Below are 12,327 nucleotides of genomic sequence, written 5' to 3'. Positions count from 1 at the left end.
AAGAGCAAACAGGGCCACCTACACAGGAAGGGAAACGGTCGCAGGCTTTAAAATGGTGACGGCGTGGTGTTTGGCCAGAGCGATAGGCGCGGTAGGCGTAATGGGAGCCGGAGAGGGGCAGTAGGCAGCGGCGGCAGGGGATGCTGCGTGCTCCGTGGGCGCGCGGCGTGGGCCACGGCGGCCAGCGTACCTGCTGGCCTTCGCTCCCCGCTGCCTCCCCCCACCTGGCGGCCGGCGGCGGCGCAGACACAGGAGAGAAGAGAAAGCAGTGGCGCGCCGCTCTCCGGCCTACCTGCACTCCGTGAGTACCGCAGCGCGCCCGGCCTTTGTCTCGCCACTAACCACCTGCCACACACAATAACAACCCCCTCCTACAAACCAGAACCTCCGCGCCCGGCTTACACCTGTGTCATTTCAGCGAACCGTCTACAACTTTCCACATTCTGTTGCTCGTGCTAAAGCTGTTAACGACTTGCCTACCAGTTGTTAATCGTCCTGAATTACCACTTTTGGACTGGAACTAGAAGTGTAGGACCGACGGCAGACGTACTATCGCGCGGAAACGACAATCGTGTGGGAGCGATTAGGTGCAGCGTCGGCTGTGCCGGAGTTCGCAGTTGTGGCGAGCTCTGTTTCGTATGGGCGGTACCACCTCGAGTGCGAAGTGCGAGCGCGAACTTCGTCCGTTGTCGGATTTTCCCGTAGTCCGTTGTTTGCGCTCGGCTCGGCTTTTGTGCTGTGAAACAGACCGTGACCCTGTGGACAAAGCGACAAAAGTTATTATGCGGCGTTGTGTGTACGTGCGTGTGCATTTGTGTGCGTCTGTTCTTTGCATCCGGCGTTCCGGAGCCGCGGGCAGATGGTACCGGAGTTTCATATGGCCAAGCGATACAGAATACAAAATTCGTTTCATTAGATAAAACTACCTTCTGACTGAAGCGTGAGTGTTTCTGCATTGCTGAGATCTGTCAGCTGCACGTTTGCTTCGTTAATCTGTCCATTGTTTGTGATACAATAATGGGACGCTTGCGTGTTAATGATATTGGAAAACCATCTACAAATGAGACACTACTCTCGAGCCACGCTTATGTTTTGTATTCATCAAAGGAGGACTCCATTTATCATCCTCGGGTTCCTGAAAAAATGACGGCGTCATTTTGATTAGAAATTACTTATTTATCTGAAAGTACTGTATATTTTACTCATGTCTCTCTTGGTAGTCATTCGAAAATGTGCAACAAACTTGTAGTTACTGTACAAACACCTAAAGAAAATAACTTATGGTATATAAGAGACTTACTGATCTTGGTTTCAAGTTTTTAAACCAGACTTGTTTCGCTTTCTTTCATCCCAGTATTTACAAGGAGGAAAATAGCAAGCAACACATCAAAAGACAACACGGCCGTACATTTGAATTAAAAGGCTCATGAAGCACACAGATCGCGCGATATATGCCAAAAAATGTATCGGTTCTCAAACTCATACGTAAAACCGTTTGTTGAAATTTAGCCACACGCGTCCGATGTAAATGAACAGAAGTAAACTCTGATTACCTGTTTAAGGATTTTCTTAAAATCCGTTGATGTAACAACTATCTGTGGGTGATGTAATTTTCAAAATGATGCATTGCAGAGCCGAATCCAGGATTTTGGTCGCGGAGGGGCGGAGCACATAGCAATTTTGTATCACCGTGCCGTCTCAAAATTGAGCAAACGAGGATGTTTTCTTAATCTATTATAATACTAACTACAATGGCGAGACTTTTAAGTCTGAAAGCTATGTTGCAAAGAATTTTTTTCTTCTCTTTCGAGATTAAGGAGGAAGAGTTGTAGGTCTGGGGCGGAGTGGGGGCGGGGGGAGCTGCAGCCCCAACACGCCCCCCCTCTCCCCCCCCCCCCCCACCTCCGAATTCGTCTCTGCTGCATTGAATCCAGCATTATGAGAACGCCAAAGACAACTTGACAGTTAAAACAGTTTACGTAAAGTAAAGCTCCGCTAGCATAACTTTTGGATATATTTACCGGTTAGAACTGGCTTCCGAGGTTGTGCTCCATCAACAGTAAATTTATGTCGTAAGTTCGAAAACTTTCAACCATATGACAGATAATAGCCATCGGAATTATTTGTAGCTAATCATACTGAAGTGAGTTTAATAACAGAGTTCCACTTTTAAATAGCCTTTGTTTCAGTAACAGTTAGTAAAAGTTAGTTATTTTAGAAAATACATATCAAAATAATAAGAGTTATTTCCAGCTTTTTTATAATGTTTACAGAGAGACAAGATAATGACTGTAGTGATGGAAATGTGCATAGGCTTGGGACGTAATATAATCGGACGGAGCTGCGCTAGCTACGTAGGTGGTGGGCCTTTCCTGACAAGTCCGAATTAGCAGCAAACGGGACTGCAGCGCGAGGATGTGTGTAGAGGAGACGCTGCTGTCTGCTCATGTCATTGGCCGTCGCTGACCTGGAATGCCGCGGTTCGGCACCGTATGTGACAGCGTCGCAGGGAAACTTGTTCCTGCATGTTAGTTTTTCGCGCGTCAACAGCTGAACTAGACGAAGGTGGCTCATTTACTCGGACGTGAAAATACTCGTATAATCCCACGCCCAGCACTTGCCTAAGATGGCCTCGAGCCACTCCACATGAGAACCGCAGTGTTTTGCTACGGGTCCACCGTTTCACTGCCGCGCCTTTGAATTCAGAGAGAGAAAACTAGTGGCGCTGCTTTCGAATTCTCCACCTGTTCCGAATCTCGCGAGAAACAACCAAATGTATTGCCTTGTGGAAGTTTTCGTGATACTGGAGGGCACAGGTTGCTGTAAAAATACATTTATTCACAATTATTTGGAATGTAAGAATATTCTCAAGCTCGTTCCAGATCACAGGTGGTCTACGTGACATTGAGAATTACAATTACTTGACAATGGTTTCTCTATGTTTTCTGTGAAATATGTATGCTAATTTTGGCATAAAAAAGGCTTCTGCTTGTACATTTCTTCAGAGTGAAAATGGGCTTGTTATAAGAAAAAAAAAATGGAACTACCAACGTACAAATTTAGTATTACGTTTAGTCTGTACTGTTCGTTGTTGTGATTGCAGGATCCAGCTAAATCAGTTTACACCTATTTTCTAGACTGCAGAGGGCCGCAAAGAAACTAGTAGAATCTTAAGTAAAAAAACAAAAAAGATCGAAGCGGACGCATAACAAGCGCTGGAACTATTGAGAGCTCTGTTAATCGAACGTCACTGTCTCAAAAACATGAAAAGGTTTTTCAGAGATCACTACCAGTGGCCCAATTTTATTGACTTACGTTAATGGTTTAATGACGCAACATATTTCGATGTACAAACTTCATTTTCATGTTTAAATGGCACTACAAAAACATTTAAAAGGAGAACACATAGATATTACAGTTGTTCGTTACTGTCTTGGCATGTTCTGCGGCCATCCCGTGGGGAAAGAGAAGGATAACCATATACGACGGAATATTCACTTCGTTTGTTTGAACTGCTATTCATATAAAAATTTTAAATAATCACTCACTTAGTTCATGTGTTATGGCAGTCTTTTTGTGGTGTGTTCCGTTACCTCCGTTGCTATCGCTCCCTGAATCTTTTTAACCACTGTTCATAAACTTGCAAGTGGTTATAGCAACGGAGGTAACTGAACACGCCACAAGAAGACAGCCATTTCATAAGAACTAAGTGAGTGATTATTTAAAGTTTTCATACAAGCAGCAGATCACCAGACGAAGTGAATATTTCCTCTTACTAGGTTCTCTTTCTCCACGACATGACTACAGCACATGTCAAGACAGTAAAGAACAACATTAATATTTACTTGTGCTTTTGTGAAATGTTTTTGTAGTAAAATTTTAGCCTGAAGATGAGGTTTCGGCCTCGAAATATGCTGCTTCATAAAATCATTAAAGAAAGTAAACAAAATTTTGTGACTGGCAGCGGTCCCTGAAAAACCTTTTCATAACTTTGGGACTGCTTTTAAAATGATTTCCGTAGATATTAAGTCGAACGTTGAAGGGTGAGTTTGGTTCCCATTAATCCATCTCTTCTTCAATAAACCAGTCACTAACCCATAGGTTGGTTTAAAGATTACAGTGTCTTGCTAGGCATGAAAAAATTATAGATGTAATTCCGTTACGTCCCGTGGATTTGCAACAGTTGTAGTGGGGACCTACAGTTCAACTAGGAATCCGTACAACGAAAAAACTTCGTATTTACCACGTACGCAAAGAACTCGCAGACACGAACGTTTTATCAACTGGCAGGAAAAGCCTCCACGAAAGGCTGGGGATACAATCGCTAGCCTTTGGAAAGAAGGAAGAAAGATATTAAGTGTTTAAGAGACGAGGTCAGGAGGGGGATGGAAATCGGCCGTTCCCTTTCAAAGAAACCATCCCGACATTCACCTGAAGCTGTTACGTGAAATCGCGGAACACCTAAATCTTGATGGGCAGATAGGGTTTCAAACCGCCGTCCTGCAGATTACAATTTACCGTTGTGCCATATCGCTCGGTCGCAAACCTTTGCCGTGGGTATGTTATACATACAGCAACTAAGTCAGGGACACATACAGGCAGCAGATCCTGAACTTCCCTGTATTCGAATTTTAGGACCTACACACACAAAATGTTTCATAGAAAGTAACCCAGATTACTCTCTGGCCAAAGGATACGAGGCTATCGTTACAAATATATCTCACATTAGCATGTCAAACGTGGCAGTACACACTCGTTAACATAGACGAGCATAAGCAACTCTCACTAACTGACAGCAGTCACGAAATTGTAATACTGTATACTAGGGAATCCTTATCTGGTGATCCAGTTGCCGCGCAGGGTGCTCTGGATGGAGGCAGATATGGCGAGTGCGGAGGGACAGATGCAGACAGCCGGCAGCGCTGGAGGGCTCGCTAAGGGCCCTGCTCTCAAAATAACTGTACCTCATTAGTGTCTCGCTGCCGACGATGCTACAACCACTGCGCTCCCTTACATATATGTTATATTGTAGTTACCACAAGCAAAACGTTCCGTGTTCTAGCTCGAAGAGTAGTACTAGCTTAAGAAGTGCCTCATATATTGCAGGGAGCTGATTCACAGCTGCTCCATCCATGAGCCTTTTTTACTCTGTAGTTGTTAGGCGAGCGCAGAACGTCCTATGAACCACACTTATTTATTCTTTTGTTCTTCAGTGCAGTGATCAACAGCGCTTGCAATGGAAAGCTTTGTATAATGATCTGAGCACTGTATAATGGTTCCTATGTATAATGGTTCATATGGTACTGTTTTCATTGACAGCTACTGTGAAATGGGACAAAAGCGATTTTTAGCTGTAAACTTGATTTCCAACTCTCTAGAAAACTGCGTTCGAACATAATTATTCGTTGTTTACAGCATATTGCTGTACCTTGCTATAATCTTCAACACTTTGCGGACGGTGCTCACACGATAGATGCAGTTTTATTTTTGTGATCTCACCGCACTTTTTTCGTAAAGTCGTCATCTTCAACTAAAGTAAAGGAAAAAGTCGTTTAAGTTATATACTGTCTGATGAAAAGGATCCGGATACGCCAAAATAATTCGGAATTGACCACAGGATGCCACAAGAGGCGGACCCACCGGTATAAAAGGAGGCAGGGAGTATTGCGCTGTCAGTAGCTAAGGTCGGTATTACGCTATCAAACTTCTTTGTCCAATATCTTTGTCAAATATCTTTGTCAAAGAAATTTGATGGTGTAATAGGGAACTTTGTCAAATGTCGTCAAATATTTGATCAAATCTACGACTTCGCTGTAGATTTGATCAAAGAAGTCGCTTGTCTTCTGTTCACTGCAATGTGACATATTACCACATGGAGCGCTAGCATCGCTGCACCATTCTGTCATCTGAAGTGTTTTTATAAATATTGCCGGTAAATACAATTGGTGTTACCGATAACTACATAATTAATAGAGTTGTATGAAGCTGATGAGGCGCTTTACAACGTGAGGCGCCCTGCATACAAAAATAGATTAAGAAGATTGGAGACCTGACCTGACCTGACCTAACCTAACCTAACCTAACTCTCTCCTGTAGCAAGGAATCGGGTGAGTATTGTGCTTTGTGATATGAGGATACACTTCACTGAGCACATACAGAAATGTATGCTCATCCATTCATAAGTAACTGATGTACGACTTAACTTCCTCCACTATAAGCTCACGTAACAAGTAATGTTGAATGCTTTTATCGCGTCGTCGTAAAACCCACGGCTTCACCCAGGTACGTTTCCTTTTTTCCCCCCGCTTCTCTTCTGCATGTGCACACAGTGCAATTGTGGTACATGCAACAGCTGCGGTCAATAACAAGTTGTTGTGAGCCATCTTGAACTTCGACGAAAAATTTGATGACAGTGTAATACTCCTTTTTAGCCCCACGTCAAAGATGTTTGTCAAATATATTTGACGAATATTTGATCACATCTTTGATCAAATCTTTGACAAAGAAATTTGATAGTGTAATATCGGCCTTAAGCAGTAACGGCAGAATAGGTAGGTCAGGAGAGCTCAGTGACTTCGAACGTGGACTAGTCGTTGGATGTCACCTGAGGGACATCTCAACCCTTCTAAAACTGCCCAATTCGACTGTTGGTGATGTGACTGTGAAGTGGAAACGCGAAGGAACGTCCACGGCTAAACCAATACCAGGCAGGCCCCGTGCACAGATGAACAGGGATCGTCGAACATTGCAGAGGTTGGTTGCAAAAAATAGCATGAAATCAGCGGAAGGAATCACTTGTGAATTCCAAAGTGAGCGCAGTGATTGTGCACAGGGAATTCGATAGAATATGGTACAATCGCAGAGCAGCTCTTCGTAAGCCACACATTTATGTATTCAATGCTAAGCGACGCTTGAAATGGTGCAAACAACGACGCTACAGGACAGTGGATTACTGGAAACGAGTGATTTGGAGTGGTGAATCACGCTTATCGTATTGCAATCCGATGGAAAGGTTTGGGTTTAGCGTATGCCTGTATAACGTTACCTGCCGTCATATGTAGTGCCAACAGTGAAGTGCGGGAGAGGTGGTGTTAGGTAGGGAAGAGTTTTTCGTGGCTTGGGTGCACTCTCCTGATTTCGCTTAAGGAACCATAGTGGAAGTATATTAACACATTTTACAGCATTGTGTGCCACGTATAGTAGAGGAACAGTTCGGAGACTATGATTGTTTGTATCAGCATGAGAATGCACCCTGTCGCAAAACAGCTTCGGTGAGGCACTGGTTTGTGGATAATAACATTCCTGAAATGGGCTGACCTGCACAGAGTCCTGACTTAAGCCCCATGAAACACGTTTGGGATGAGTTAGAATGTCAGTTTCACTCAGGACTCCAGCGTTCAACATCACTTATTTCTTTGGCTTGGCTCTTGAGGAAGAATGGGCGACCATTCGTCTACAGACATTCAGACACCTCAATGAAAGTGTCCACAGCAGAGTTGAAGCCGTCATTAAGGGAAAGAGTGGACTCATCCCATATTAATGTCCGCTAATAGCTGTCCGGATACTTTCGATCAGACAGTGTATGTCCACCAACGTGTAAATGTTGTTTTGTGTATTTTAATTTTTTTGTTTTACTTGTGAGTATGAAGCGGAAAAACAAGAAATAAGCTAGGTGGATGTGGGAAAGCCGTCTGGAACTGCTCTCGGGTTTGCAAAAAAAATGGCTCTGAGCACTATGGGACTTAACTGCTGTGGTCATCAGTCCCCTAGAACTTAGAACTACTTAAACCTAACTAACCTCAGGACATCACACACATCCATGCCCGAGGCTGGATTCGAACCTGCGACCGTAGCGGTCACGCGGTTCCAGGCTGTAGCGCCAAGAACCGCTCGGCCACTCCGACATCGGGTTTGCATCACAGACCATCTGTTGTTTGCCAGGTGTATGGATTCAATCCGACTCACAACACTCTCTCAAACTAGCGCACTACGCGAAACGATAGGCGACCAGGTCATATTTAATAATTGGTAGTTACTCCTTAAAAAAAAAAAAAGAAAACTCTTGATACTATGTCCACAATTTCGTTTATATATAAAAACGATTGTAACCTGATTCGCAATTTTTCTGAACATAGCAAATTGCCCACAACATTTTGCTGCATACTGGCTGATAATTTAGTATCTGGCGGATCGTATTACTGAAGAAACTTTGATTCCCTCTTGTTACGTCCGCCACGGAAAATAGCTTGCAACAAATTATATTTCTTCCGTGCCCTTAGAAGGTATGAACAAACGTTACTTTGGTTACTGTTTATTTGTCAAATGAACTTATGCAACATGTTTCTAGCCATCATGAAACGGGATGAAATTTTGGTATGCTCATTGACAGCCAAAAACAGAATAAATGCGACCCTGTGCAAGAAACTCTATAAAACCTGTAAATGTATGTCACACGGGAACATTGTTGATAGAAATCAACGATTAAAGCTTCGGTCTAGTATATTATTTCCAAAAGCAGTTCATTTGTGATTATAGCTCGTGCTCCAAGACCGAAGTTACTTCAAGATGCCAAATTAGATTATTTATTAATTTATATGTTTCTAAGGTGCTTGCTACTGCATTCTTTGGCTCAGAGTTCACAATTCATTGATAATGACTAATTAGAAGAGTTCTAAGACGGTTACCAATTGACCTTATCGCAAATGTTTCTAGCTAACATCGTGTCCGTCTACCAACGTTAGTTATTCCAGCAGGAACAAGGGCAGAATCAGCAACTGCTGTGCAGGGAAAGCATCAGTGTGCCGGACAAGAAGTGATTCCACGTTGTAAGTGGGACGAGAAATGTTCTGAAGGAAGAGCACACTCACCAATAGCAGCTTGTGCTCCCCGTAGCCAAGACCGTCACTCACATTCAAACACACCACACCATCAAATCTGGTATTTCAATCTTAAATATTCTCTCGAACATAATAATGAAATAACATGTAAGGGACCCATCAGTGTAAACGAATAGGAGCCAGACATCGACAACGTGACTGGCAGCTGGCATGCTCACAATTGGTTCTCCAACCGTGATCAGTGATGCCTCAGGCATCGGTGGTTCAGGGTCACGTTTACGAGATTTAATCTAGACGAGCAATGCTCACGATGCAGGGCTGCAGAGGATCACAACGGCTACCCACTGCAGGTTCTCTCAACAGCAACTTCAGGGAAGTTTTAAACGCCAAAGCTGCTCTACTGCATAGACACTCAAAATGCATACGTTTTCGTCGCTACATAGCAGGAAACGCTTCGTCTCTGTTCCCTGGTAACCATGCGTGTCATAGGCGGGTCGTCTTCAGTCGAAACAGTCTTACATATCTTATAAACTCTTCAAACGTCTCCGATTTAATACCGCCGCACGGAGACGATGGAACTTCCGTTTATAGAAGATTCATAAACTACTTATTACGTTGTTAGGTCTGAAATTTTGACATATTGTTTGGTTTTTATGGTATCAGTTAATGTCGCAGTTACTGTCTATTGCAGTTGCTTTGTCCAGTAATGTAAATTGGAAGATCTTACCTCTATGATTTTTAAGTGTTGCCTACGATTAGTCGCAGTCCAGTTACTTCTTTCCTCATTCTTTTTAGCAAAACACAAAAAACAATAATTAGAGCAACAGTTAAAATGAAATAACATTCCACCAGGGTGTTTGCAAAGGGCATTGGGTTTAATAGTCATGTAGTACTAACTTTTAATTAACTGTAGCGCAGAGCAATTCTCCGCGAGGACTGACCTAGCATGGTTGCCTTCCACAACTGATGTAGATGAGCTATACAATTGTGTATTTTGTTGCGATTCGTTCAAAATTTCTGTTACCTGCCATGGCAGTGTCTTAAGAAGTCACTATACTATTTTAGATGCGTTATTTAAGTGGCCCACTGTTCAGCAATTTTTCCAGCTATTCCTAGCCACATGATGGCACTGTTAAGAAATTAAACTTGTATTTGAGAGGAGCTACGTTCAAACTACCTTCCGGACATACGAATTGAAATTGTATATAAAAAATGTAAACTTCGTCCGCATGGCCTGGCAGACACAGTGCTACCGACCGGCCGCCATGTCATCCTCAGCCCACAGGTGTCACCGGATGCGGATATGGAGGGGCATGTGGTCTGCACACCGCTCTCCCGGCCGTATGTCAATTTCCAAAACCGGAGCCGCTACTTCTCAATCAAGTAGCTCCTCAGCTTGCCTCACAAGGGCTGTGTGCATCCCGCTTGCCAACAGCGTTCGACAGACCAAATGATCACCCATCCAAGTGCTAGCCCAGCCCGACAGCGCTTATCTTCGGTGATCTGACGGGAACCGGAGTTACCACTGCGGCAAGGCCGTTGGTAAAATTGTATGTGGTTTTCTTAAATTCACTCCAAAAAATTCCAGGATGGTTTGCTCAACATTCTCAAAGCCAAGTCTTCTCCCGTACCGCTGTCAGTTCGAGCCAAAACTTCATCTGTAATGGCCAAGAAGTCGATCGACGGGACGCTAAACCCCAATGTTAGTTCCTTCGTTTGCTTTCTCTATGACAGTTGTCCAGCAATTGTGTACGGGTTACTGCTGTCAGTATACGATTAATGTTAAGGATTAAAATATAAATCTTTCTACTGCAAGTTGCTAGTGGGCTCTATTTTTATCTCTCTCAACTTGCCAGTGGAAGTTCATCGTGCGGGAAGTAATGTAAGAAGATTTGGGTTTAACGTTGCGTCGACGACGAGCTCAAGACTTAGCTCAAGCTTGGACTGGAAAAAGATGGAGAAGGAAATTAGCTGTGCCCTTTGAAAGTAACTATCCCGTCATTCGCCTTAAAAATTTAGGTACTTTACGGACAACCAAAATCTGGATGGATTAGAGCCACCGTTCTCTCAAATTCGAGTTCACTGCGCAATCCACCTCGGTCAAGCGCAAGAAGGTGTCAGAATTAGCACGCCAGTTTATCTCACAGCATATAAAATATTAATCTTATTTCTCCTCTGCTATGCATACTTGTAACATGCAGCTGCGTAACAAACCTATAGTGAATCGGAACCACTGGTGCCCTGATTTGACCAAGCTTGTTGGAGAACTCTGCCACACTTCCGTAGGAAAGTACTTTAGTGTTCTAAGTGGACATGCTGGTAGGCAGTTAGAATGCCGGAGATAAAAGAAAACTTCATCGCTAGAATATGACCTTAAAAAGAAGAAATTTGAAAAATGCTGTTATTTGTCCCGAGAATGTCCGTCAGTGTCTTGCATTACATTCCCAATCCCTCTGCCGTGGTTTATGAATTGACATTGTAATCATTGTATGTGCTGCTTGAGGATCTGCCGACAGACTAGTTGCAGAAATGGTTCTCGGGCGAGACATCGGAAATCTTTGTGAAATCCTAACAACATGTCATCTGCGCAGTTGACCGACATCTTCAGGTGCGACGAACACAATGCTGTGCAATGACTCGAGCTTCTACTTATGCCAGTCTCTCCTGAGACACATTTCTGCAACTAGTCCGTCGGAAAAGCATCAAGCAACACATCCTGTATCTGTACTGGGAGAAGATGGTGAAAGAACTGAATAAGACTGGTAAACTTCAGAATAAGAAGAGCTGAGTTCTGTGTGCCTTTACGTTCTTATTAAGATGCCGAGATCTGCGAGTTATTCCGAGTTTCACTAGGCAGACGCACTTTATAAACTCTGCAGTCGCCAGCAGAGTTAACAATCGAGCTCGTCACGCGTTGGTGCGAGAGGATTTGCCACACTCTGCAGGAATTGGAATTCGTATCTAGAGATTTATTAGCACTTCATCTGAAGATTTCGCCTCGACTTTTTGGACGTGGGTAGATAGCACTTCTTGATCGTTCTCAGACAGTCTGACACAGAAAGTCAAATTGAAAAGCTTCAAGGCTTGAGAGACCATTTACCGCAAGACGTAAAATTGGAAGACAAACTTAGTAGACGGACGATGTGCAACCTAGGAGATTTGGAGAAGGGTCTCGAATTCGAGCTCATCTCGAGAATACAATCCGTTCTGAAAAATGAATCCTGAAACTGCTCAGACCCTGTCGAGGAGATCTGGCGGGAGACTTGCCGTGCTGTGACACGTGTGTTAGCGTCCAAGAACATCTCTGCTGCGAGGGAGGTCAGCGCTTCGGTCCCTACGCGAGTATCTCGATATTGTGATCTTTTACTGACGGACAAAGGCAACATAACTGTCATCATCTCCATACCGATGTACTTAAACAAAATGAACCAGCTACAGGACGGCTCTGCATATCGCGTAATAATAGGTATGTCCTGTTCTTCACGTGTGA

The 12,327-nt window shown here is 43.6% G+C and overlaps 1 protein-coding gene across 1 annotated transcript in view; it reads left to right on the top strand.

The window, feature by feature from the left end:
* The first annotated feature begins 269 nt into the window (after window positions 1-269).
* The window catches only part of LOC124721390 (KN motif and ankyrin repeat domain-containing protein 2), a 387,950-nt gene continuing 375,892 nt past the window's right edge, over window positions 270-12,327 (top strand). Inside the window, exon 1 of the mRNA XM_047246331.1 lies at window positions 270-301. The gene's annotated coding sequence lies outside the window, so the exon portion shown is untranslated. The remainder of the gene's footprint in view (window positions 302-12,327) is intronic.

This window comes from Schistocerca piceifrons, chromosome X (genome assembly GCF_021461385.2).
Source record: "Schistocerca piceifrons isolate TAMUIC-IGC-003096 chromosome X, iqSchPice1.1, whole genome shotgun sequence".
In the NCBI taxonomy this organism is placed as follows: Eukaryota; Metazoa; Arthropoda; class Insecta; order Orthoptera; family Acrididae; genus Schistocerca; species Schistocerca piceifrons.
The sequence above is the reverse complement of the archived record's forward strand: the minus strand, read 5'-3'. Positions and strand labels throughout refer to the sequence as shown.